Raw genomic sequence first — 22,308 nt, 5'->3', positions numbered from 1 at the left:
ACTAGGTGTTTGCTTAGATCTGGCATATTGCTGTCATGGTGCATTAGAGTCTAAGGAGGGAATAAAGTCCCATTTCTCTTCTGGAAAGCCCACAGCAATTCTGCTGGGTATAAAATCCTAGTAAGCGGCTGTGGGACTTTCAGAGCAATGAGCCTCTTAAATGTCAGCTGATGCATAACATCGTTATTGTGGTTTGAGGACTTGGGTGTTGCAGGAGAGTGGTTTTATGGGAAATCACGGGGAATTATTACTCTGCATAAAGATCCTCTTGTACATAATTATATGCAAGATTAGAATCAGTAATTCTGCAGGTTTTGGTATTCATGTATGTCATGGGATAGCTCACAATAAGTAAATTTTGTTACACCGCACAATAAAAGTTGCTGTACCAAAGCCAGGCTTCATGGTTATCAGCTCTTATCAAAGTGAAATGTACAGGACTTCGGGAAAAAAAAAAGAAAGAAAAAAAGATAAAACAAACACCACCCTCACTATCGGGTATTAGAAGATATAATTTGATGGTTTGCAGGGTCACATACCCTGTGTCGTTCACACAGTAACTGTGGCTTAAGGATTAAAGGAAAATAAAGCTTATTCATCACTTTTCTTTCAGGGACACGGAGAAGACCAAAATCAGAGCTCTGATATTTGACTTTCCCAGCGAGCAAAAGCCACGAGTTGGGCACTCGTCTCTCCCCGGCGCTGGCGGGCCGCGGGGATGCTGAAGCTCCAGGGCCTGGCGCGGCCGGTACCCAGCGGCGGAGCCGGGCGTGGGGCGCGGAGCGGGGCTGCGGCCGCCCCCTCCCGGCGGGGCCCCGGCCCGGAGCAGCTCGGCTCGGCTGGGCCGGGCTCCGCCGGCGGCTCGCTCGCTTCGGGGGCGAACAGACGTGCGCCGCCGCAGCGTGCCCGCTGCAGGGCTGCTCGGCGGCGGCAGCTCTCTGGAAGAGAAGCGGCATCAAAACATAAATAGCTATTCTAAAGGCAAGGAGGTAGCCCCAAATCCCTCATTTAGGAGCTGCAGGAGGCGGGACGCCAGGCGCACCCCCGCGCGGGGGAAGCGGAGCGGCAGCGGGCGGAGGCGGCAGCGGGTGTCGCCCCCCGCCCGCAGGTGCTGCCGAGCCGCGGGACCCCTCGGCGGCGGCCGGCCCGGGGCTGCACATCGCGGCTCGGCCAGCAGGAGGAAGGAAGAGGAAGTGAGAGCGGCGGGTGCCTGTGCGAGCCCCGGGATGGGATAGCGCCGGGGCAGCCCAGCGCACCGCACCGAGGCGGCGGCGGGAGCGGAGCGGAGCGGAGCGCGGCTCCCCGCGGCAGGGGCGGCCGAGCGGCCCCGCTCTGCGCTGGGGCGGGGGCGCTGCCCAAGCCGGAGGTAGGAGAGCCTCGGTCCGGCAAGGGGACGCGGCAGCGGCGCTGGCCGGGCGGTGCGGGGGAGCGCGGAGGGGCGCGGAGGGCAGCCGGGGAGGAGGAACGGGACGCGGTAGGCTGTCGGAGAGCCCCGCACCTGCCCGGGCGAGCGCCGCAGCCGCTCTCCGCGGCGGGAGGTGCGGGTCGAGGGGCGGCCGCCGTCGCTGCGAGAAAGAGGAAGCGCAGCGCCGTGCTTGTCAGTGCGGCGGGGCCTCGGACGGCGGCTGCCGGCGGGGGGGCGGCCCGGCCCGACCCGCCTCGCCTCGCACAGCGGCTCCTCCCGCCGCCCTGCCCTCTCCGCCGGCCCCCGGCCGCTGCTGCCACGGCCGCCCGCTTCTCCCCGCCGCGACTTCGCCGGCGCCTCCTCCTCCGCCGCCACCGCCTCCTCCCGCTCCGTCCCCTCCTCAGCCCCCTCCCGTGCCCCGGGCAACCCTGCCCGCCGCCGGCTGCTCCTGGTGGCCGGAGGCCGCTGGCGAGGGGCGCGGACGGGAGCCGCACATCTCCGGGCGCGGGGGGTGAGTGGCGGCGGGGCCTCGGCAGAGCCGGCGGGACCGGCGCGGGGGTGGGGGCAGGATGCGGGGCAGCGGCCGGAGCCGGGGTAATGAGCGGGTCCAGGCCCGGGCGGAGACTGCGGCCGCAGCAAGTGTCCGCACCGCCGCGGGCGCCGCCCGGGAGGAGCAGGCTCAACTTTGAAGCAAGTGCATCCCCGCAGGCAGCCGGCTCCGAGCTCGGCTTCGGTACCCAGCCGCCGCCTCCGAGGGCATGCCTCCCCCTCGACCCGGCATCCCAGAGCTTCTCAGGGGGTGGGAGGGGGTGCGTGTGCTCCTTTTCCTAAGTTTATGCTCGCACAAGTGATCGAACCGCTGATGAATTTCAGATTAAATGATTGTTCTGAAATGTGGGTGGTGATTATGCAAAGCCACAGTGTGCAGCCTTGTAAAGCAAATGGGTACTGGATCTAAAAAGTTACATTCGTGAAGTTTTTTGGCTCAAAGCCTGTGCAAAGTTTATTTTGAATATCTTTTCCTTGCAGAACTAATACAACTGTTCAGCTCTCCCCCGAGAATGGTGTAAAGTAAATATAGGAGTTCCTGAAAAATAACAGTGAGTACATTTCTAACCATCAACGTTTTGTTGTTAACTTTAAAAGAATATCTCTTAACCTGCCAAGGCTCAAAATGTGCAACAAACACAGAGAGAATGCCAATGATAATAACGGTGCAGGAAATGTACCGTGTGTTAATTGCTTTAGTATAAACATGGTCGTCTATGAGCTGTGTTTCATGATACTGCAGTTATGGTGCAATTTCAGCAAGGGATGTTTTGAAGTGTATTCATTAGCAAATGGGTTTTCTTTTGCTTTTATCCCTCAGCTGCCTGATTGCCCTTGGTTAAAGTATTTGTCTTTTGGGAAGAGAGGGAAACTGAGTAAGAACTTTACTGAGCCCTGTGCCTGTGACTGGGGATGTTGTTTCCTTCTCCTTCTTCCTGTCTGTTTCTCCTCCTTTCCCCAAATGCACGAACACATGCATGCCATCTCATCTTCAGTTATATAATCTTGTAGACATTTGTGGATCATTCATTGTTCACATTAGTCCCATTCTTTCCATGTCATTCTTGCTTGATTGAGTGGCTTAGGCAGAATATTAGAGAGGAAAGAAAATACATTGAAATTTACATAAAGTTCTTGCAGTTTGAGCTGCAAGTTGTCTTTCTTCGAAGGCTTTCTTTCCCTAATTCCCAAATTTTTTTTACTTTTTTTTTTTTTTTTTTTTTTTTTTCTGTATAAGTAGATGGTAGGGATCTAATCTGATAACCGGGAACTAGATAAGGAGGAGGAACAGCAGCAGTGACAGCTTGCTGGTAAAAGTCCGTCTTGTTTACTGCTAGCAAAATACCCATTAAGACACGTCATAAAGCTGTTAAAAGTGCTGCAGCAGCTTTTAAAACTCACCAGTCAGAGAAAAGAAAGATTAGTATGGTTAAAACAGGAACATGATGTGAAATGGGTATTAGTAAAAGGTACTGTCAGTGCATCTGTCTGCGGATCTGAGTGTGCCTATTGACTCGTCTAGAGGCAAACCTGAATCACAATTTATTCCTACTGGAAAGGTTGCATAGGGGTAGTTGACTTTATTTTCTCTCTCCTTGTAATCTGTTTGAAACTCACTCTGCACTACAATGCACCTGCCTTATCTGTAGTTTGCAACCTTTCTTTGAGTATCAACGTCTGAGGACTTGTTCTAATGAACGATTTGCTGATGGGGCAGGGAGGGGGAGGAGGGGTAGAGGAAAGAGATCTGGTTTCTATACTTACTATTTTGATATTTTTCCTTATATTCTCCATATGCCAGGAAAAAAAAGGAAAAAAAAAAGGAAAAACCCAAACAAAAACAACCAACTTACTAGGTGCAGAGTTCAGACAGGTTTTGCTGAGGGGAGAGGAAAAACTCTTACCTGCTTACGCTGTAGCAGTCTTGGTAAGAAATGTATCTGCAGTTCTGCAGTTGTCATTATATAACCTGACCATTGGTGTTCTTAGAAGCAAGTACTTCTGCTGTTTGGGTGCAACATATTGTGTTCTCCTACAAAGTTATTTTTAATGCCCTTCCACCCTGGTTATCATCAAACAAAGCTTATTATGGGATGTAAAAGTGTAACTGTTGCTGAAACACTGCTGTGTGCACTGAACTTCCTGGCAGCAATGCTGTGAGGTACTGAATTGCAGATCAAGAGTAAGGTGGTGCTCCACCCTTCCTTCCGCTCTTTGTTTTTTTCTACCTAGTAGAAGTCCCTTTGATTTTAAGGTTTGGGCTCACTGATAGGCATTCTCAGTGTCCAGCCTACAAAGTCGTGTTGAAATATATGATGTCATGTTTTCCATGGGGATACACAGGGAGCAGAGCTCCCATGTTCGCACATGAGACTTGTTGCTTTCTTCTTTTGATACTCTAGATGGCTTCAGTATGTGACGGAGTGAGTGGTTAATGCCTAGAGATTTAAGTGCAACCAGAAAAGGTTTCCCCAGATCTTTGCCAGTGCACCTACACACTGACATGCAGTGTTCTCCTCTTCCAATGACAAGCTTTTGTTGGTGGTGGTAGTTTTTTTGTTTTGTTTTGATTTAATATGTTGCCAGCCACAATGTTGATAATTCTGTGATTCTCAAATATGGATTTGCTTGAGACTTAGATGAAGCCATCCAGTACAATTTTCCTCTGGAGCTGAGATTTTGCTGACACTTGATAGTCAGTTTCCTTGAAATAAACAATCTCTTTAAAATTTACGAGCTCTCTTTGTCATGCTGTGCTGCGAATGTTCATCATGTCCTTGTATTAAAAGATCTCTCCACATTTGTAGAAGGCGATAGGATTTTGGAAGCCCTGGGAGCTTGAAAACATCATGTACCCTTGAATCAAGCAAAAGTACTGTTGTCTCTTCTGGTCTATTTCTCTGTACTGTTTTACCTGGGTCTAGTAGACTTTCTCCTCTGCTGTGTCTCTGCCCTGTCTGGAATATACAATTTGAGTGAGAATCAGTTGGTCAGATTTGACACCTGGTTCAGTCATCATTCTATTAAAAAGATTTCAAATAAGGAAAAAGCCTTTACAGTTACATTGTCTTTGTTGTTGTTTGAGCACTTGAATCTACAAATGGCTTTGTAACAGCTATGAGACCATTGCTCAGCAAGGTATGTGCTGTATCTTTAAAAGATTTCCCTGGTTTGAGTGAGTTTGGGTTTTTTTTTAAGTTTCTTGTATTCGTGGCAAGAGGAATGTGCCAAGTACACGTTGTTAAACTTGTGTCAGTTTAACAGAGCAACTGTTTAAAGGATTTAGAATAATTTTTCTTCTACTTAAGTCAGTCACCTTTTTTTTCCTTTTCGTTTTTCTTCTCTCTCTTCAAATATAACACTGGAAAAGGAAAGAGAAACTAAAAGCAATTTGCAGAAGTCAGAATGTTGGCAAGCATTTGATAGTACTGATCTAAGAGGTGATATTATATATGTGACACTTAAATAAACTGCATGCATATGGTTTTAGAGAGACTAATGGAAGAAAAGCCACAGATTTGCAGAGCTGTCTTTTGCCTAGCAATTTTGCATCAAGCTGTTTGCAAGAATTTGGTTTGATAGTGTGATCTTTCATTATTATAAGTGTGAGACACAAAAGAGAGATTGAAGATAATGTCATAACCTTCCTGCTAGCTTCCTCTGTTTTCTGATCACTGTTAACATTGAAAAGGAATATTAATGAGAAGTCTATGCTCCAAGGGATAGCTAGCATGCTTCCTCTTCCCTCCATTTCAGATCTGACAGAGGAAAACTTCTGTGTTCTGGGCAGACACTTAGTGGCTGGTGTCACAGGTGTGGTGCCCATCAGTAAAGTAAGGTGCTGATTTCTCAAGCTGCTGAGCAGATGGCTTTGTAAAGCACATGCCTCCACTTGAGCAAGGTGAAGAGGGATTCACGTGGTGCTTGTTTGCAAACCCTTGAAAGTGCATTGATTTATTTTTCCTAATGGCAGGTCTCCAGTGGGAGTCTTTGATTTGTCTGCAGTAGGCTTGTTGTCAATGCCTGCTAAGAGAGGAAAGTTAATTGCAAGAAGTTAGTGGACAAGGCATGTCTTTGTTCAGCAATAAATCACACCATGATGACGACCTGTAGGTAGTGCTGGTAGGGATGCCTTATAGAAAAGTGTTTTTGTTTATGTACAAATGAGCTCACTTTGGTGGATTTCTAGGAGGTAGGCTATGAAGTTCTTCAGAAAGCTGAGTATACTACTCGAAGATGTTATGCAAATATGATAAAGGACCTGTTCTTACCACCTTTGAGGATGTAAGTCTTCTTACTGCTGTTTCTGCTGTGTTTCATTTACAGTAAAATAACACTGCAAAACTCCACAGAAGCTAGTATTAGCAGAAGGGAGGGAGTGGGAACTACGAGTCAATGCTTAGGGGAAAGACTTCCCCTTTCAGATGGAATTGAGTTTGTTTAAAATGTTTGTGAAACATCATCTTCAGTGAGGAGGCTGGGGATAGGGAAGGTGTGAGAGGGTGGAAAATAAGAAAACAAATTATTCCCAAATAGGTTTATTACCAAACTATATCTGTCTCTTGGCTGTGTGTATTTTCTCTTTTGCTTCTGCTTTCCTTCTTTTCCTTCTGATTTTTATTTCTTTGAGTTAAACTCATAACTTCTTCCTCTGCGTTTGCCACTTCTACTTTGGTACCTTGTTCTTTGCTATTTATCTATGCCAGCTCTCATGATTTCAGGGTCTTTGCCCAGTCCTTAAATTCTTTATCCTAGGAACCCTTACTATTTAAGATTTCCAAGAAAAGCTGTGCCCTGAAGTGTGTATCATCTTCTAGCTCAAAGGGTTTATTGTACATTCCTAATTTACGGTTGGCATATGAAGTATAAGTCTAACTCTGAAATACTGTGCCATCAGGGACAGTGTAATTTCTTTATCAGCTATGTGGATGCACATGTAATAACCTGGCTTTTTTTCTTGTTGAGCTTGCTTCAACTGAAAGGGAGGATGGGTCACTGCTTCTAAGAGAACTTCAGATTCTGAAGATGTGTTGGCATTTAACTCCCATTCTTTAATACAGCAGAGGAAGCTTGCTTGAAGATTATCTAATTTACCAGAGCTTTTGTGGGAATCAGAGAGTGTGCATGAACCTGGACAAAATGCTCTGTGTAGACTTCTGTATTTTCTTTAATGAAAATGTATGAAGTTGACAACCCATATCAAATACATCCAACATTTTGAAGTTATACAAGAGGAAGGATATGCAGGGTCCGACAACAGGCACAAATAATACTGTCAGCACTTCAACCTAGCTCCTTCACCTGAGATTTTTGTATGTTGTCTGGGATTAGAACACTGGTGCTTTTCAGAGATGATTTATATCTACCTTGTTCTCAGTCTCACAGTGAAAATGGGTAGACTACATCAGGTCTCCTGATGTAGTCTGTTGGAAACTTCCATAAAATTCAGTATGTTTTTTTTCCTTTCCTGTGACCACGCACATGCTGTAAGTACTTTCTGCATTTGTTTGCGGACTTGAAACCTGTTCCTTCTGATGGTGACTCGATCTTTTACTTAGGAATAGGAGGTGCCTAGCTGTTGGGGAAATAAGAGATGGATTTTTTTTTTTTAATGTAGTTAAAACAATTTTTCCTATGTTTTAGAGTGATGGAAAGAATTTAGCAAAACCAGTGTTTCAATAAACTCCTACAAAATGCGGTTGTTTCAGCATTTTCTTCCATAGATACAGATTTAACTAACTATTCATATATTGTCGGAACATGCATGCATTCTGCTGCTTGAATTTGTAGCTGAAGTGAAACTATTGATAACCTATTTTTCATTCTCTTCTGCCAATGTAAGTTAATCATATAGTCCAGCAGAAGTTTGAGGAATGCGTGGGTTTTGGCAAAGGTACCTCATGTTAGCAGTTCAGGCTTTGTCTGGCTAGACTGGCAATTTGCAGTATTCTTCACTGAATTTTGTTGATGTGAACATAGCAGGGGTGACTCTTTAAATTGGTGCTTCATATTTTAGGACAGGCAGTAATCTACTGAGGTTGGGTGATGAGAAATTTATAACTGTTCATATAATACCCTCTGGCCAAACAATAAATTTGATTTGCACATTTTTTTCTCTATTAATAAGAGAAGAAAAATGTCTGCGACACAGGTTGATATAATACAATTTTTACTCTTGGTGCCAGTGAATGTACTTGTTACCTACCAGTGCAGTCTTTTCCATTGCTTTGCTTTCTGGTACAATTGCCACATTAATTTTCATAGCAACAGTTGTGGCTTCAGTTGGAAATTGAAACCTAATAAATGTTGGCTCAGCGCATGGACTTTTGGACAAACTTTTTCAGTAACACTGAGCCAAACCAAGTGGAAAAAAAAAACCAAATTCCTAAGCCTAAGTACTTGTCCTTGGATTCTGGAAAAGATGTCTGGTATACCTTTTGGTCGCTTGGCTGTTAAAATATTGGAGTATTGGTGTTTTTCTTTTTTTTCTTTTTTTTTTTTTTTTCCCTCCCCCTCCCAAGTTTTCTTTTTTTTTTTTCTCCTCCCTTCAAGCACCAGCGGACTCATCTGTTGAAACTCTACCCCCTGTGGTTCAAGTACATTCCTCCTATCAACCTTTTCACCCCACCTCCCAGTGTCCCTCTTCACACATGCGCTGAAATCTCTTCTGCTCACCAAACTCACAGAAGTCAGGCCTAGATGTGGGGTCTCATTCTGAGCTCTACTTAATGTAGATCTAAAATCTCTTCTATAGATATGCATAACTTCTCCTGTTGTGCCTAAGCTTCTTTTTCTAAAAAAAAAGGCAGAAACTGAACAAATCAAAAGTTCCATTGGAGACCAAAAAACACATTTGATGTGGTGGTTGTAACTACTCAGGAAAAGGGAGAAAGGGAGAGGAAAAAAAAGGAGCCAGTCAACCAAATAGTCTACAAAACAAAATGAAAAGCTCTTTTTGGTTTTGGACCACTTAAAACAATTTTAACCATATTTATGGCAAATAAAGATTTGACAGCTAGTGCCAGTTCCAGAAAATGAGAGAAAGGGCATAAAAATCATTCAGACCTTGAAAAAGTACTGTGTTGTTTGTTTGTTTTGTTTCTCATCTTAAAAATTGTTACTAATGTTAGAAGTAGGTCAGTTTGTGTGGTCTTTTCAAAAAAGACTGATTTTCATATTTTGGAGCTAAAATTGAAACTTTGTAAAAGTGCAAGCATGGAAAGCAAATTTGAAAGAGAAAAGTCATCTTGTACCCTGTGTTGCTCTGAGCCTTTCTCTGTCCTGGCTTTTTTCTTTGCCATGTTTGGACAAACTGGAAACTTAGGCATCTGTTCTGCCCTCTGTGTGAAATGGTGATTTCAGTCTGTATTTCTTGGATTAGCCTTAAGATGTAACCATATACAGCATCTTCTATAAACTTTTAAAATATTCAATAGTCTGGGCTTTTATTTCTTGACCTGCTAAAAATAGCCCACTTTTTCCTTCAGCAACCTTAGGAATTTAACTTGTTGGAAAAGTGTCTGGGTGTGTGTTGGGGTTACAGGAATTGGTCATGTCATGCTGTGTTGGGATGATTTTCTGGAAGGTAGAGGTTGCAAAGACTTCATCCCCTGCAGCTGTAAATGAATCAGAAGACACATTATGATAAAGGAGAAATGTCTGCTGAGGCAGAAAGGGAAAAAAATGCATAATTTTAAATCCAAGTTGGAATTCGAGTTCAATTTTGAAACAAATACATAAATAAAATAGTCTTGGGCTGTTTACTTTGGGATTTTAAATTGGTCTCCCGGCTCATAGGCCAGAGGGATCAAGCCATCCACCATTCAATGGTATGTGGATTAAAGTTAAACCAGTAGGTTTTAAGATTATTTTTCTATATGCTCCAAATTGCTTAAATTTTGTAAAATTATTGCTTTCACTCTAGAGATGGAGAGGCTTTTAACTTTCAATTAATTCTGTATAATTAATATACAAAGATTGAAAAAACCAACTGTACTGGCCTATAGGCTACATTTTCTAATTAAAGCAATGATGGCATAAAGGAAAAAGGAGTGGACTTTCCTCCTCTAAAACAGTTCATTGAGAACCACCAAACTAGACTAGAAAACCAAATTTAAGTCAACTCATAGGTCCTTTGTTTCCAACTAATTGTTCTCGCTGTGTTCATTGGTCTTCATAAGCCTGGCTAAGGGGATAAGCCTTGCTTTCCTGTCTTGGGGCTTTTCCCTCTTTATCTATTGAAATTCAGGGTTGAGGGCCTCCTTTAGAGAATGTCCTGAGGGTAGCTGTCTTCCCTGTAACAAAGAAGCCCCAGCTGTGGATGTGGATTGAAGGAAGAGGTAGTCTCTCAGGCTAGCAGTTTGGGGTCATTTAGGAGAACCAGTAGTTTTAATTTAATTTGGAAATGGTGAGCCTGAGCTAGCACAGTTTTCATACTGCTGATGTCTTCTTTTAGTATTCAGAACCTGGGCAGGACCAGTGTTTTCTGCTGTAGGTCGTTTATGAGATTTGTAACTTCAGTGGAATGACATTGTGCAACTATGTAGTTTTAACATGATGGAAGAGACATTGTAAATAGCTGGTTTGACATTGGAAGAATGTAGTTTTGGTCTTTGCATCAGGTAAAGACTGGTGCCCTGAATGCATCCTCAGGATGGCTGCCCTCCAATCCTTCAATGCAATGCCAAGGGGAAGGACAGAGAGGGGAATTCAGGTGTGCCACACAGTTTGGATTCTGCTAAGAAGTGCATAAAAACAGTTGACAGGGCTCATAAAATATTTTCTAGCTTCTTCATCCCAGTCTGTTTCCAGCAGCCTCCTCTGTGTCAAGATAACCAGTGTTAGTTATGGGTGGTATAATTACAGCTATGCATATAATTAACTGCATTATCAGTGTAGTAGCCAAAGGGAAAGAGACTTGAGGTTTTTCAGTGTGGTGGTCCATGTGTGTTGTCACTTCATATATATGCTACATGGGACAAGAGGCAAGGTTTAGAGAAGACTTGGGAGAAAAATATCTTTTTAAAAACTTAATCTGGGCCACAGAAGAGTTTGGGTTAAAAGGGAACTTTAAAGATTATCTAGTCCAAACTCCAGGACCTATTGTTTTTCTGAAAAGTAGTACCACTGGAAAAAAAGAGTTAATCAGTCAAATGCTAGCTTGTGAGAGCTGCAGCAAATCTCTTAATTTACTGTATTTACCAAAAGAGAAGGGTAAGTCTGATCAGTGTTTTCACTTGATCTTCACTTGTTCTATGGGAGAAGTTACAAGTGGGAGCAAGGCAAGGTTGTATTCTGTATTGATAAAGATAACCTGAAGTGGTTAGGAAGCTTGGAGGTTGTTTTGAGCATCTTCTCAACATCAATTTAAAAAATATAAGGGTAGACAGTAGACCAAATGTAGACAAAGATATGTATTTGCAAGCTATTTTCTGAATACGAGCTGGGAATTGCCTTCCTTGGAGACAGCATGGACAGCATGCGCCAGATTGTAATATGAAGTTTCTGGTGTAATTGTAGTGCTTTGGTGAGATGATTTAGCCAAACAGGGCAGAGAAGATCTGCAATCAATTTTTTTCAGATACAGGCAGAATTGAACTGCTTTATCTATTGAATTATATAGTGGAATTCCCACCAGACACTGAGAAAAGCTCAGGGAAGCTCCATTTAGGTTTGCATGTCCAGCATTTGTATTGAATAAACCTACATATCAACTGTAGGTAAAAATTCTCAAACTCTCTTAGTATATGCTAAAGGCAAAAAAAAAAAACGTTTAAAAAGTGTTAAATTCAGTTTGAGAAATGTGCTATTGTTTTCATTTTTTATTCTGATGCTGGCACAAAGCCTAGTGAACATGAAGTCAAAGAAAAAAGAACGTTTTAGAAGGCACTTTGTCAATGGAAATGAACACAGGTGGTTTTAAAATATTACTGGATGACTGACATGAGCTCTTTAAGGAATGTACATAAAGACACTCTGGAAATACCTAGATTTCATGAGTGCAGGATCATCTCTCTTTCCTCTCTGAATTAGAGGAGGTTGTTCTGTATTAAAGGCTGTCCATAGATAAAAGACCATGAAGTAGTAATACAATTTCGTTGAAAAATACTAACCCTTGACATTCTCCATAATTTTCTGTTATGTAGTCGTACTGATTTCATGTTGGGATATCTACACTTGAAACTGAAAAAAACCCTCTGAATGTTTAGGTTTTTTATGTGTGTGTTTGGTTTAGAGTTTGCTTGTTTGTTTTGTTTATTTCAAAAGAAAAAAATCTGTAGCTTTTTGATATATTAATGGAGAAAGCTATGAAGGGGTTATCTTGGTCTTGTACAGTGAAAGCTGGTAATAACTTGCCATAATACTTTCACTAAAAATGTTAAGCAAGTAATTCTGAGCAGCTTGCATAACTCAGTTTCTCTTGCTAAAAATAAAGTCACTCAGTACAGTGGTGCTACACCTCTAGAGTTTGGCCTTTAGAAATAGAAGAAAGAGAGTTCTTGCAGTTACACCATAACTGGAAGCGTTGCTTCTGCAGTTGTGAGCCGTGTGTAGCATCTTTGTGCACCCAATTAGTCCACACAGTCACAGTTCAGCACTGTAAGTCTTGAATGAAAAAAAAATAGGTTGAAGAAAGGAAGGCACCTTCCTTGAATTGTGTAAGAAACTGATGCAGACTTAAAATATGCAGTTACTTTTTCCTTTCTAAGGTCTAAAACTGGTCTTCAGTTACTTCTGGTCCCATTGAGGAACTCAGGAAATCAGTGAAAGCCAAGTGTGATACATGTGATAATTGCAAAGGCTTTTGCTATTTGCAGAACAATCTGGATACCTCAAGGGAAGAAGTTGTCTGCTTCTTTCCCACTGGTATGCTACTAAAGCAGAGTAAGTATTTAGGAAGAGAAGGAGCTTCTCTCATTTTGTTTTAGTAGAGCGACTTTGTCTTGGGAGTAGCAGCTTTCCTGTTGTTACCCTTGCAGACAAAATGATTGGGTTGCTGGGACATTGGCATCAAATAACGCGTCTTTCTGCAGTAGTTATTTTAAAGTATTGCTGAAAAAAAAAGGTGTCATTCTGCAACTGTCAATGGCTCGCCTTGCACAATTGTTAGAAGAGCAAGACTGTATTAGAAAGAACCAGCAGAAATTTGTAGCATTTGGCCTTACCATTTGCTTCTGCAGAAATGGGCTACAAATACTAGAATATTATTTACATCTCTGTGTATATGAATCACCAATGTAATGTTTTACTTGTATTCTGCAGAGCATTTTATGTAGATAGGAGGAGCAGGTATTCATTACTGGTGAAAAGCGTTGTACGTTACCTGCCTCTTTGGGAAGGAAATTTTATGTGTTTATATTTAAAAGCTACCAATGCCAGAGGCATTTTTTTATTATTATTCTCATTTTAAAAACCATGTCTTGGACTTCCTTATCTCCCCTTACCAAAAAAAAAAAAAAAAAAAAAAAAAAAAAATTGTTCAGTTTCAGACTCTGTTGGAACTGTACTGCCAGGAGCCTTCCTGGCCTCTGGCACTACCAACAGAAAATGCAGCTCTTGAAAGAATGGATTATAGTTGTGGAAGGGCTACTGGAGCGGGGGGGGCGGGGGGGGGGGGGGGAGGATACCAAGACTGGGAGTGAAAGGCAGAACTTGGCATTGCAGAGAAATGGTAGAAAAAACATTCAAGTTCCTTGAAGCTCTTGATGATGGTACAATAAGGTTGAATGAAGGAGGAGAAAAGAGAAATAAAACAAGTGGAAGGGGAAAGCATTAGCAGACCCCAAAAGGGAGGGGAAGGTATTGTTGAGTTTATTTATGTCCTGTCTTTTTTGCAAGGTAAGCCTAAAAGAGGGAATTTGTGATCTACAGTGTTTCAGTTTAGGAATTCAAATCTATGTGATATGCAATTTTGGGGGGTTCCCCCACACAAAGTCACGTGACCTTGGTCTGTCAGGCATATGGAAACTGAGGCTGAATGTGCCGAGCTGTTGTATAACTTATTACTGACTGGAGAATAGAAGAGCGGGACACAATGGTACATTCATTAGGTAAATATTCCTCAGTCCTCCACAGCTCTAACACATGCTCATTTTTATAGAACACATTGCCCAGCTGGATGCAGGATCACTAGCTGGTGGCAGGGCAGGGCTGTAACAAGTTTGCAAACAACCTTTGCATCCTCTGGGGAGAATGGTGAAGCCCAAGTCGCATCTTGGATTGTCCTGCAGCTCAGGAGGCACAGAAACTGTCTGCTGCTTCAGAACAGTCACTGGACTTTATCATTCCTTTTCTTTTTATTTCTTCCCTCTCCATCCTTTCTGTCTGCTGTTGCAGAGCCTGTTTGAGTCCTCAGTAGACAGCATTACGGGTTGTCTACCATAAGGCTGCAGTGGGAGTAAGGAAGCTCTTGAGCTTTTAAGGCCAATCCTAGATTATTCTGGGTCCTTTAAGGTGGGTGGGTGGGTGTGAAGACAGGAAAGATTCTTATTAAATTACAATTAAATGCGAACTTAACTTTTGTTCATGTTAATTCAGCACAAACCAAGACAGATATGGGTCTTTTTTTTTTTTTTTTTTTTTTTTTTTTTTTTTTTTTTTTTTTTTTTTTTTGCAGTACAGGTATGAATAATGATGGAGAGAATAAATGCACAGGTCAGATCAGCCGGGTGGGAAGCACCCATCTTGTGCAGCTGCAGCTATGCTTCTGACCACAGCTACATTCTGAACAGCTTGGAAAGCCTTCCTATGAAGATTTTTGCTATTTAGACAACAAGACATTGTAATCTGCACCCAGGAAGCATTCTTTTAATATTTGACTCTCATATTCACGCACACACATGCATATGTGCAAACCTGCAGTACAACAGCACAGCGGGGTCTATGCTTATTATTTTAGTGGCAGCAAATATTAAGAAATTAGCCACTAAAGCAGATGAAAACTGAGTTCCTGCAAATTTAATTGGAACTGTGGTTGAATAAAGGACACAGGCATATGGCTGTGTTCTTTATCAAAAGAACCTGAAGTCTGCTGGCTTAATGGTTTTCATCTCATTCCACTGGCCTTTGACCCTGAGAATTTTGTATAGCTATTAAATTCAGCCACTAGTGAATTACTTGCTATTCATTTCAGAGATTGACTATGCTACAAAAATTGTGATGTATGTCTCGTAGTGAGGATGAACATTATGCTGGACCAGTTGGGTGCCTTGAGTGTGTGGTGAGGCACAGAGTCAAAGCCAGGCTGCTCTTTGCTGCTCTAAATACATCTCTGGATTGCTGTTGGAGCATGATTGCTTGGATTATACTGTTGCTCTCAGAAAATGCTGGGGTTTGTTTCCTAAGTATCTGTTGGATGGTTGCCTTTTAAGTGCTGAATATCATTTGTAATTAAGGGATCTTAGCATATTTTCTTAAAAGCTGAAAGGAAATTGAATTACACAGTCATCCATGTTGTTCTGACTTCTGCTTTTGGAAAGGATGTGAGATATCAGGGTAATAGGCAACACACCTGAAAATTTTCTCTAAATGATGTTGCAAGACCTGTGGAAATGAGCAAATCTCCAGAGTGTTAAAAGAGAATAAAGTTTTATTGCTTGCTATAAAGCTACTGGTGGAGGGAGTAGTTACACTAAAGCAAGGTGAAGTTTAAATTTAAACAAAGCTGTCTGTTCTGCTTCGTATAGGTAGATCCATGCAGGTATACTTCTGGAATAAGCACCTTTTTAGAAGATCTTGGAAAGGAAATGCAGTGAGTTAGTGTGTAGATTAGTTTATGGGCTTGTGGATAAACTTAGATTTTTTCCTTAGACTTACTTCTGAAGAGGAGCCACACTGTCTTGAGCATGTAGCATTTTAATTTAACTGCAAATTTTATCATGGAGGCAGGCAAAATGAGGGGAGAGAAATGAGTGTTTGCAGATACAACTTGTTGTCCTGCCTGTTTGGCAGTTCTAAATATCAGCAGCATGTGGAGAGTTGCTGGCAGGCCTACAGGTAGTGTGGAGCTCCAGCAGTGTGGCTGCCGGTGAAGCCAGCACTTAGTAATAACTGACTAATTGTTTCTGTCACACCTGCACAAGCCTTTCTATCTCTCTGAAACACATTAGCATTCATGAGAAGTTACTGAACCATGATGAATCGCAAACACATTTTAAGTATTTTTTTTGTGATTCTCCTCGGGCCAAGTACACCTTTTCTAAACAATACCTTATTTCTCTACCTCATGAAACGTATTTTATTTAGCCAGAGAACTGAAAGTCAGAGAAATAAAACCCTCTCTGTGTATTCAGGCTTACCTTTTAATGGGGGACTTTGTATTTTTGCTTCTAACATTTTACCTCTGAGCTTCATATGATTGATTAAAAAGCTCTGATCTGTGCTGGTTTTATTAGTGCAGTAATGTGACTAGATCACATAATGTGACACATCAGTTGTGTAGCTTTGGATGCCAGTTCTGCCGCCTCCCTGGGTGTTCACCCAGTTAACAGCCAATTTCCACAGAAGGCTGTGTCCATCTCAGTATTGCTCATTGAGTCAGATGATGGTTACTTGAACTGCATGGGAACTCCACAAGCCTTTTCCATATGAGAGTGCCTGTGCTATTCCAGGATCTTGCTGTGATCTCACCAGTACACGCCTGCCAAGTGCTCAGTTTGATTTACTGTTCTCATTTTCAATGTAGACTTAGACAATCGTGAAAGGAACGATTAAATCAGAGTGGGAATGACTATGCAAATAGTGAATAGCAACAGCTATAGAGTTTTCTAACTTCAGTTATTTATCTGAAAAGTTCTTTGATTATAAGGTTGATCAAAAATTATCTGTTTTGCTAGGGCTGAAAGATCTTGTGCAATGAAATGGAAGTATTAGTTGAAATCACATATGAAAGAGAACCTTGGGTATAATTGGTGTTTCCAGCATGCTAAGCCAAAACATCAGGATGGATTTCTGCTGGCAAGGTGTTGTATTAGGTATGGAGAGCAAGCAGATCTGCTGCTTGAAAGAATTGGGTTCATTCCTGCCACCCTCTGAAGTTGTAGCTTGGTACCCCAAGAAGCAGCAACAGATTCTGTTGCTTCTATGTATGGGATCAGTGTCTCTTCTCCTTTCTACTAAAACCAAGTCTGTAGAGAAATAGAGGTCCTGAAGATGCAAAGGTCAGACAGGTTTTTGAAGGTGGGAAATTGAGCAGAGCAGAAATTCTAGGGGAAAGGTTCTGGGGTGAACCTGATTAAACAGGTAGAAACCTGCACCAGGAATTCAGATGGGTTTGCCTTACCCCTGCTGCTCACATGGAGGCTCTTTGCCCTCTTTGGTTAGACAAATGTGTGAGAAAATAATCTTTTGCTTTTTTTAAGGAAAAATGAAATAAAAGTCCTGAAATCAAAAACTTGTACTAAATTTAGATTGTCATCTCTTAACTTACTTGACTTTTACCCTGAAACTTGCAAGGTGTGACTTTACACAAAGCCTCATTGTCAGAGTAGTTGTAGAAACCTCTAGATAAGGGAGATTCAGGCTGCTCTAGCAATTTTATCAAAGTGTTTAAATAAAGATACCGGTAAGCACTCGCTTTGAAAATAAAAATTAAAAACTTCAAAATGCCAATGAAGCATTATATTTTAGACTTTTAAGCGGTCCTGTTCTGCTTATGAAAGAGTATTGCTAATGAAGGAGACCTAACAAAACCAAAAAAAAAGGTACTGTGTGTCCATATGGGAGAGTGCTGTGCAGATGGTAGACAAATACAGAAGAACAGTTATAAAATCCTGCTGTAATGAAGAGCTCAACTAAAAAGAAATTTTCACTGCCCAGTAAGGATGGATTACAAATTAATATTGTGTTAGGCAATTGTTTGGAGTTTTAAAACATCCTAAAGCACAAACTCATGTTGCTAAGTTTTACTGTAACTTTAAAGTCCACAGGTTGGTTTTTGTCCTTTTTATAAACATTTGAAATTCTACAGGGACGTAGAAGGAAAAAACATGATGGTTAATGAAAATAGGATGTTAATTATTTCCAAATGCTGGCTTGCTTCTGAAGTAGAATTTATCTCCAGTTGGAGGAGCCATGTAAATTCAGATGATCAGAGGCTATCAAGGCACCAGATGAGGTCTTAGAGCTGGTCTGATAGCAGCTTCTGCTATACCTTTCCTCAGGCAGGCCTCGGTTGGTGGCTTTGTTCTTCCTTTTTGACCTGCAGCTAGCTAAGGGCCTGACCAGGCTGACTTTACTGGCTGGTACTGGGAGAAAGAACTTGGGGGTTTTGTTTTTTCCTCCTGGCCAATAGCAACGTGACTTTCTTCTGTTCATAGATGAAATGAGAAGGTGCTCTAAGTCAGCATCTCTCAAATTTTTTTAAATAATTACTTCCCCTCTTCATGTTTAGCATAAATTTCCTCTTCAGTCTGAGCACAGCATGTTCCCTTGAGTTTACATGTCTCCCCATTCTAACACTCTAGATTAATTAAGAACTTTTTTTTTTGTTGTTGATACTCTTCTACTTTAAGCCCTTATAGGATCGAGATGCATGAACTGCCTAAATGTATAGTCACAAACTGAAATACAGCTATCACTCTTGGCTATGTTTTAGTCCACTCCAGTCTCAGCTGCCTTTCTTGCTTTAGTCTCTGAGGTTTTGTCTTTTCTGCCCTAAGTGTTTAAATTCTCACGTCCATCTCATTTACAAATCTTAAAATTAGATTTATTTTCAAAGTCCTTTTTGAGAAGGAATGTGTGGGAATGTGTATATTAACCATAAAAAATGTCAGTCTTTTGGGAACCACATCATTTTACAGTTTGTGTTCCTACCTACTGATATTTTTAACTAGGCCATGCTTTCCTTTCTTTCCTTCCCCCCACCTCAGGGAACACTATTTGAGGTGAACGTTCTTCCTTTAGGATTTTGAATCCCGGTTAGAGCAGGATTGTTCATCTTTTACAGACATTAATTCTGGGTTACTGCTTCTGTAGCAGCCCTGAATATTATATGCCTCTTCTGGGTTTGTGGGTTAATGTTAATTTAATGCAATTATTTTCAGCTGCTGTCTATTCCCTTTAAATCCTATACTCTGCTGTGCTAAGCTAATGAAACACAGCTATTGTGGTGTACCCTGCTTCTCTGCTTACTAAAGGCTGTTGTAATGTGGAACACACTAACTGAAAAAGAGATTTTCCTGTCTGCAGCACATGAAAGTTCGTAAAGGGCTGTGGCATTCTTTGCCCTTCTATATACATTCTTTTGCTTAGTCTTTTGCCACTTCCTTACATTTGGAATCTCCTTATATCTTATGTGTCTTGGTTTTAATAAGAAAACCCCAAAGTCTTAAAGTGAGTTGGTGATGGTATGAAAGGAAGGAGATGAAAAGACTCTGGTCTGCTAGTTCACCTTTCACTCCAGTGCAGATGCATCCTGAGCATCTCTTACATCTTTTAAGAACCATATGTTCAGGATGGCAGAAGTTATGCTGGTTCTTACACACAGAGCATCTGGAAGATGAATTTCAGGATATTTGTCGTGGTCAAGGTCTTGATAGCTTATCACAATGAGAATTGCTGTGCTTCTAGGGCTAGACTGCTTTCCAGATAAGCTAAAGATGCCCACCTACTTGAGGAGGGTGCAGGATTCAATTTGAAGTCAGCAAGATGACTTCACTGCTGTATCATGTAGGAGGAGAGGATTCACTGCAAGGGAGGCAACATATGTTTAAACTTAAATATCGTATAATTAGCCAAACTGGCAAAGGAAACTGTGAACAACATAAGGAATATGTATTAAGTCCATTTTATGATGTTTAAAGATTTCCCTAGTGTAAGAACCCCCACTCCAATATTAATATTTTTAAAATGTTCTTATCCTACTAATACATACATTTGACTTTGTCAGCAGTAGTTATGTCAGCAAGAGTTGGAGCTTGGTTTGCTCAGTTCCTTCCCCAGGTGTGTTGATACACCTGTTGTGGTGGGGAATAAGCTCAGTCTGGGAACCCATCCAGGTTAAAAATAATTTTTTTCATTTTATTCAGCTTATTTTTTTGCTTGCTAGAGGCTTGGATCAGTTCCCATGTCACACCAGAAATGCTTTGACTAGTGTGACTGAAGGGCTCTGATAGAAGGAGGGGATAAAGCAGGAGAGAAGGGGGAAGAAAGGACATGAATGGAAAACTTGTCCCCTGGGAGAAATGCCTCTGTAAATAGACCTATAGGGTAGATAGTAGGCGTCAGTAAAGATGTAGCAAACTTGTGAATGAGAGCAACATGCCACTCTTCCAGCTGTACATATTTTTAAATAATATTAACAGGTTTAACTGTGTGGGTATTTTTCATTATTTAAGTGAAAAGACGATTTTATTCTTGGCATGGCAGATCCTAGTAAAATCAGCAAATGAGCCTCTTTTTTTTTTTTTTTTTTTTTTTTTTAACTAACATATTATTCAAGCCTCATAGGCTGTTTTTCACCAAAATTAGCAAGAGGCAGTCACTGTCTTGAAGACATTTGCCTATTTGGATAAGATCATACAGAATCAGGTCATACAGATTCTGGGAGAGGAGCAGTGGCACCAAAAAGCAGTTTGGCCAAGTTCTGTAAGTGGGTCAGAAGCTGAGTCAGTTGCCAAGGCAGGTCTCCCGTATCTATTAGATTTCCTATTCCTAGCCCTGTCACGCTGCCAATCTCTTCAGCTTTCTGAAGTAATCCCCTTCATCCCCTAGAGCTGGACACAGGAGAAAGAAGAGGAAAGCAGCAAGGGGTTTTGTTTATAAACTTTTCTCTGTGTAGTGTGCTGAAGTTTGCTTGCTCTGGGTGTGACATCCGTTTGTCATTGGTGTTTGTTCTGGTTGGTGGTGCCAGCAGCAGCTCCTCACTCCGAACGCACGCGTGCGAGGTCTCGGGATGAAAATCATTCAGCAGCATGATCTGTTACACACACTGACAGAGCACTTCTGCTGCCTGCCTTAAACCCCTTTCTGCACTGGTGTTTGAACCAGGGTAGCTATCAAATCCTTCTCTCCTTAGTGCAAACTGTTCCACAGGAGTGTGAGTTACCAACCTTTTGTACCGTAGCCAGACTTAGGAGGAAACAGTGGTTTGTGCATTCTATGCTAACAGCATTGCTGCCATTACAGATTTTTGTGCTTGCATGTATCCTTCTGGGTTTTTTGTTTTTTTTTGTGGTTGTTGTTTTGTTTGTTTGTTTGTTTTCTGGTTTTTTTTGTGGGGTTTTTTGGGTTTGTTTTGTTTTTAATGCAAAAATAAAAGCCTGAAAACTGAACTTTTCTGAAACTCTCTTTGTTTTTCATATGGTTTCAGTGGAACCATGTGATACCTCTTTGCGTATGAGGTGCTGTGAGGGGATGGTTCTGTTCAACTTAGCTTCATGCTAGACCTTTATGCTTCATTGTAAGAGGGTTTCTTCTGTGGCTAAAAGAGTTTTACAGCAACTGTTAAGTGCTGAAGAGCTGGAAAAAACCTTGTGAAAATCTGGGAAGCAATTTTCATTTGAAGGCTTGTGTATAATTAAGAGTTGGACTTGATGAGCCTTGTGGGTCCCTTCCAACTCAATATTCTGTGGATCTGGGTAGTGATGGCCTCTTTGGTAGTCATGTACCACCTTATTCTTTGAAGTTGTGACATTGCATATGAATCACACTTTCATATGGACCTAATTTGTTTATTAACTCCACTCTGCTGTCATCTGTCAGAAAAAGCATATTATTTCCGAGGTTACTCAGAAAGCTGGCACAGTGAAGTGTTTTATGGAAAAACAAACAAGCAAAAAGGCCACCCTGTACAGTTGCCAAGAGTGTATCTGCTGTCCCTTTCACTTGGAGTACCACCAAACTGGAGAAAAACTAGTCTCCAATCGCATAAAGAAAACAAACAAACAATGTCTTATTCTCTCTTATGTTTGTAAGTGATGAGAAAGGGAGAAAGCTGGTATAGGTGGAGGATTTGAGAGTAGAGGGGGAAAAGACATTTATTAATAAAACAAAACCCCATTTGTGAGAAGTTCATCTGTGACAGCACTGTTTTTACACTGCCGAAGAGAAGTCTTGGCTAGTTCTCTCACAAACTTAATAAAGAAATGTGATATGTTGGACCTCTAGTAATGAATGTACTCCCAAGGCTGAGAAGTTTGCCATAAAAAATGATTGCTTTTTGTTTTCCTAACTGCGTAACTATTTGAATTACACTAAACAGCTGATCCTGAATTCCTTCATCATCAGATGAGTCTCCTGAATAACCATGTTGCTTGTTCTAAAAGTTTGGGAAAGCAGGTTTGTTCTGGTCAATCCTTCTACCATTACAGCAGCTTCAGCTGTGATTTCTTACAGTAGTTCTGTCTTAAGTTTAC

General features: G+C 41.7%; 1 protein-coding gene across 2 annotated transcripts in view; it reads left to right on the top strand.

Annotated features, from left to right (window-relative positions):
* The first annotated feature begins 1,032 nt into the window (after positions 1-1,032).
* The window catches only part of ELMO1 (engulfment and cell motility 1), a 305,386-nt gene continuing 284,110 nt past the window's right edge, over positions 1,033-22,308 (top strand). The window contains exons 1-2 of one of the 2 annotated variants that reach the window (XM_066321961.1): positions 1,033-1,366; positions 2,435-2,505. The gene's annotated coding sequence lies outside the window, so the exon portion shown is untranslated. Of the gene's footprint in view, positions 1,367-1,764; positions 1,917-2,434; positions 2,506-22,308 lie in introns of those variants that run through there. The other variant, XM_066321951.1, reaches the window with a different exon arrangement.

Source organism: Sylvia atricapilla, chromosome 1 (genome assembly GCF_009819655.1).
Source record: "Sylvia atricapilla isolate bSylAtr1 chromosome 1, bSylAtr1.pri, whole genome shotgun sequence".
Classification (NCBI taxonomy): Eukaryota; Metazoa; Chordata; class Aves; order Passeriformes; family Sylviidae; genus Sylvia; species Sylvia atricapilla.
Note: the sequence above shows the minus strand (reverse complement) of the source record. Positions and strands in the feature narration are given on the sequence as shown.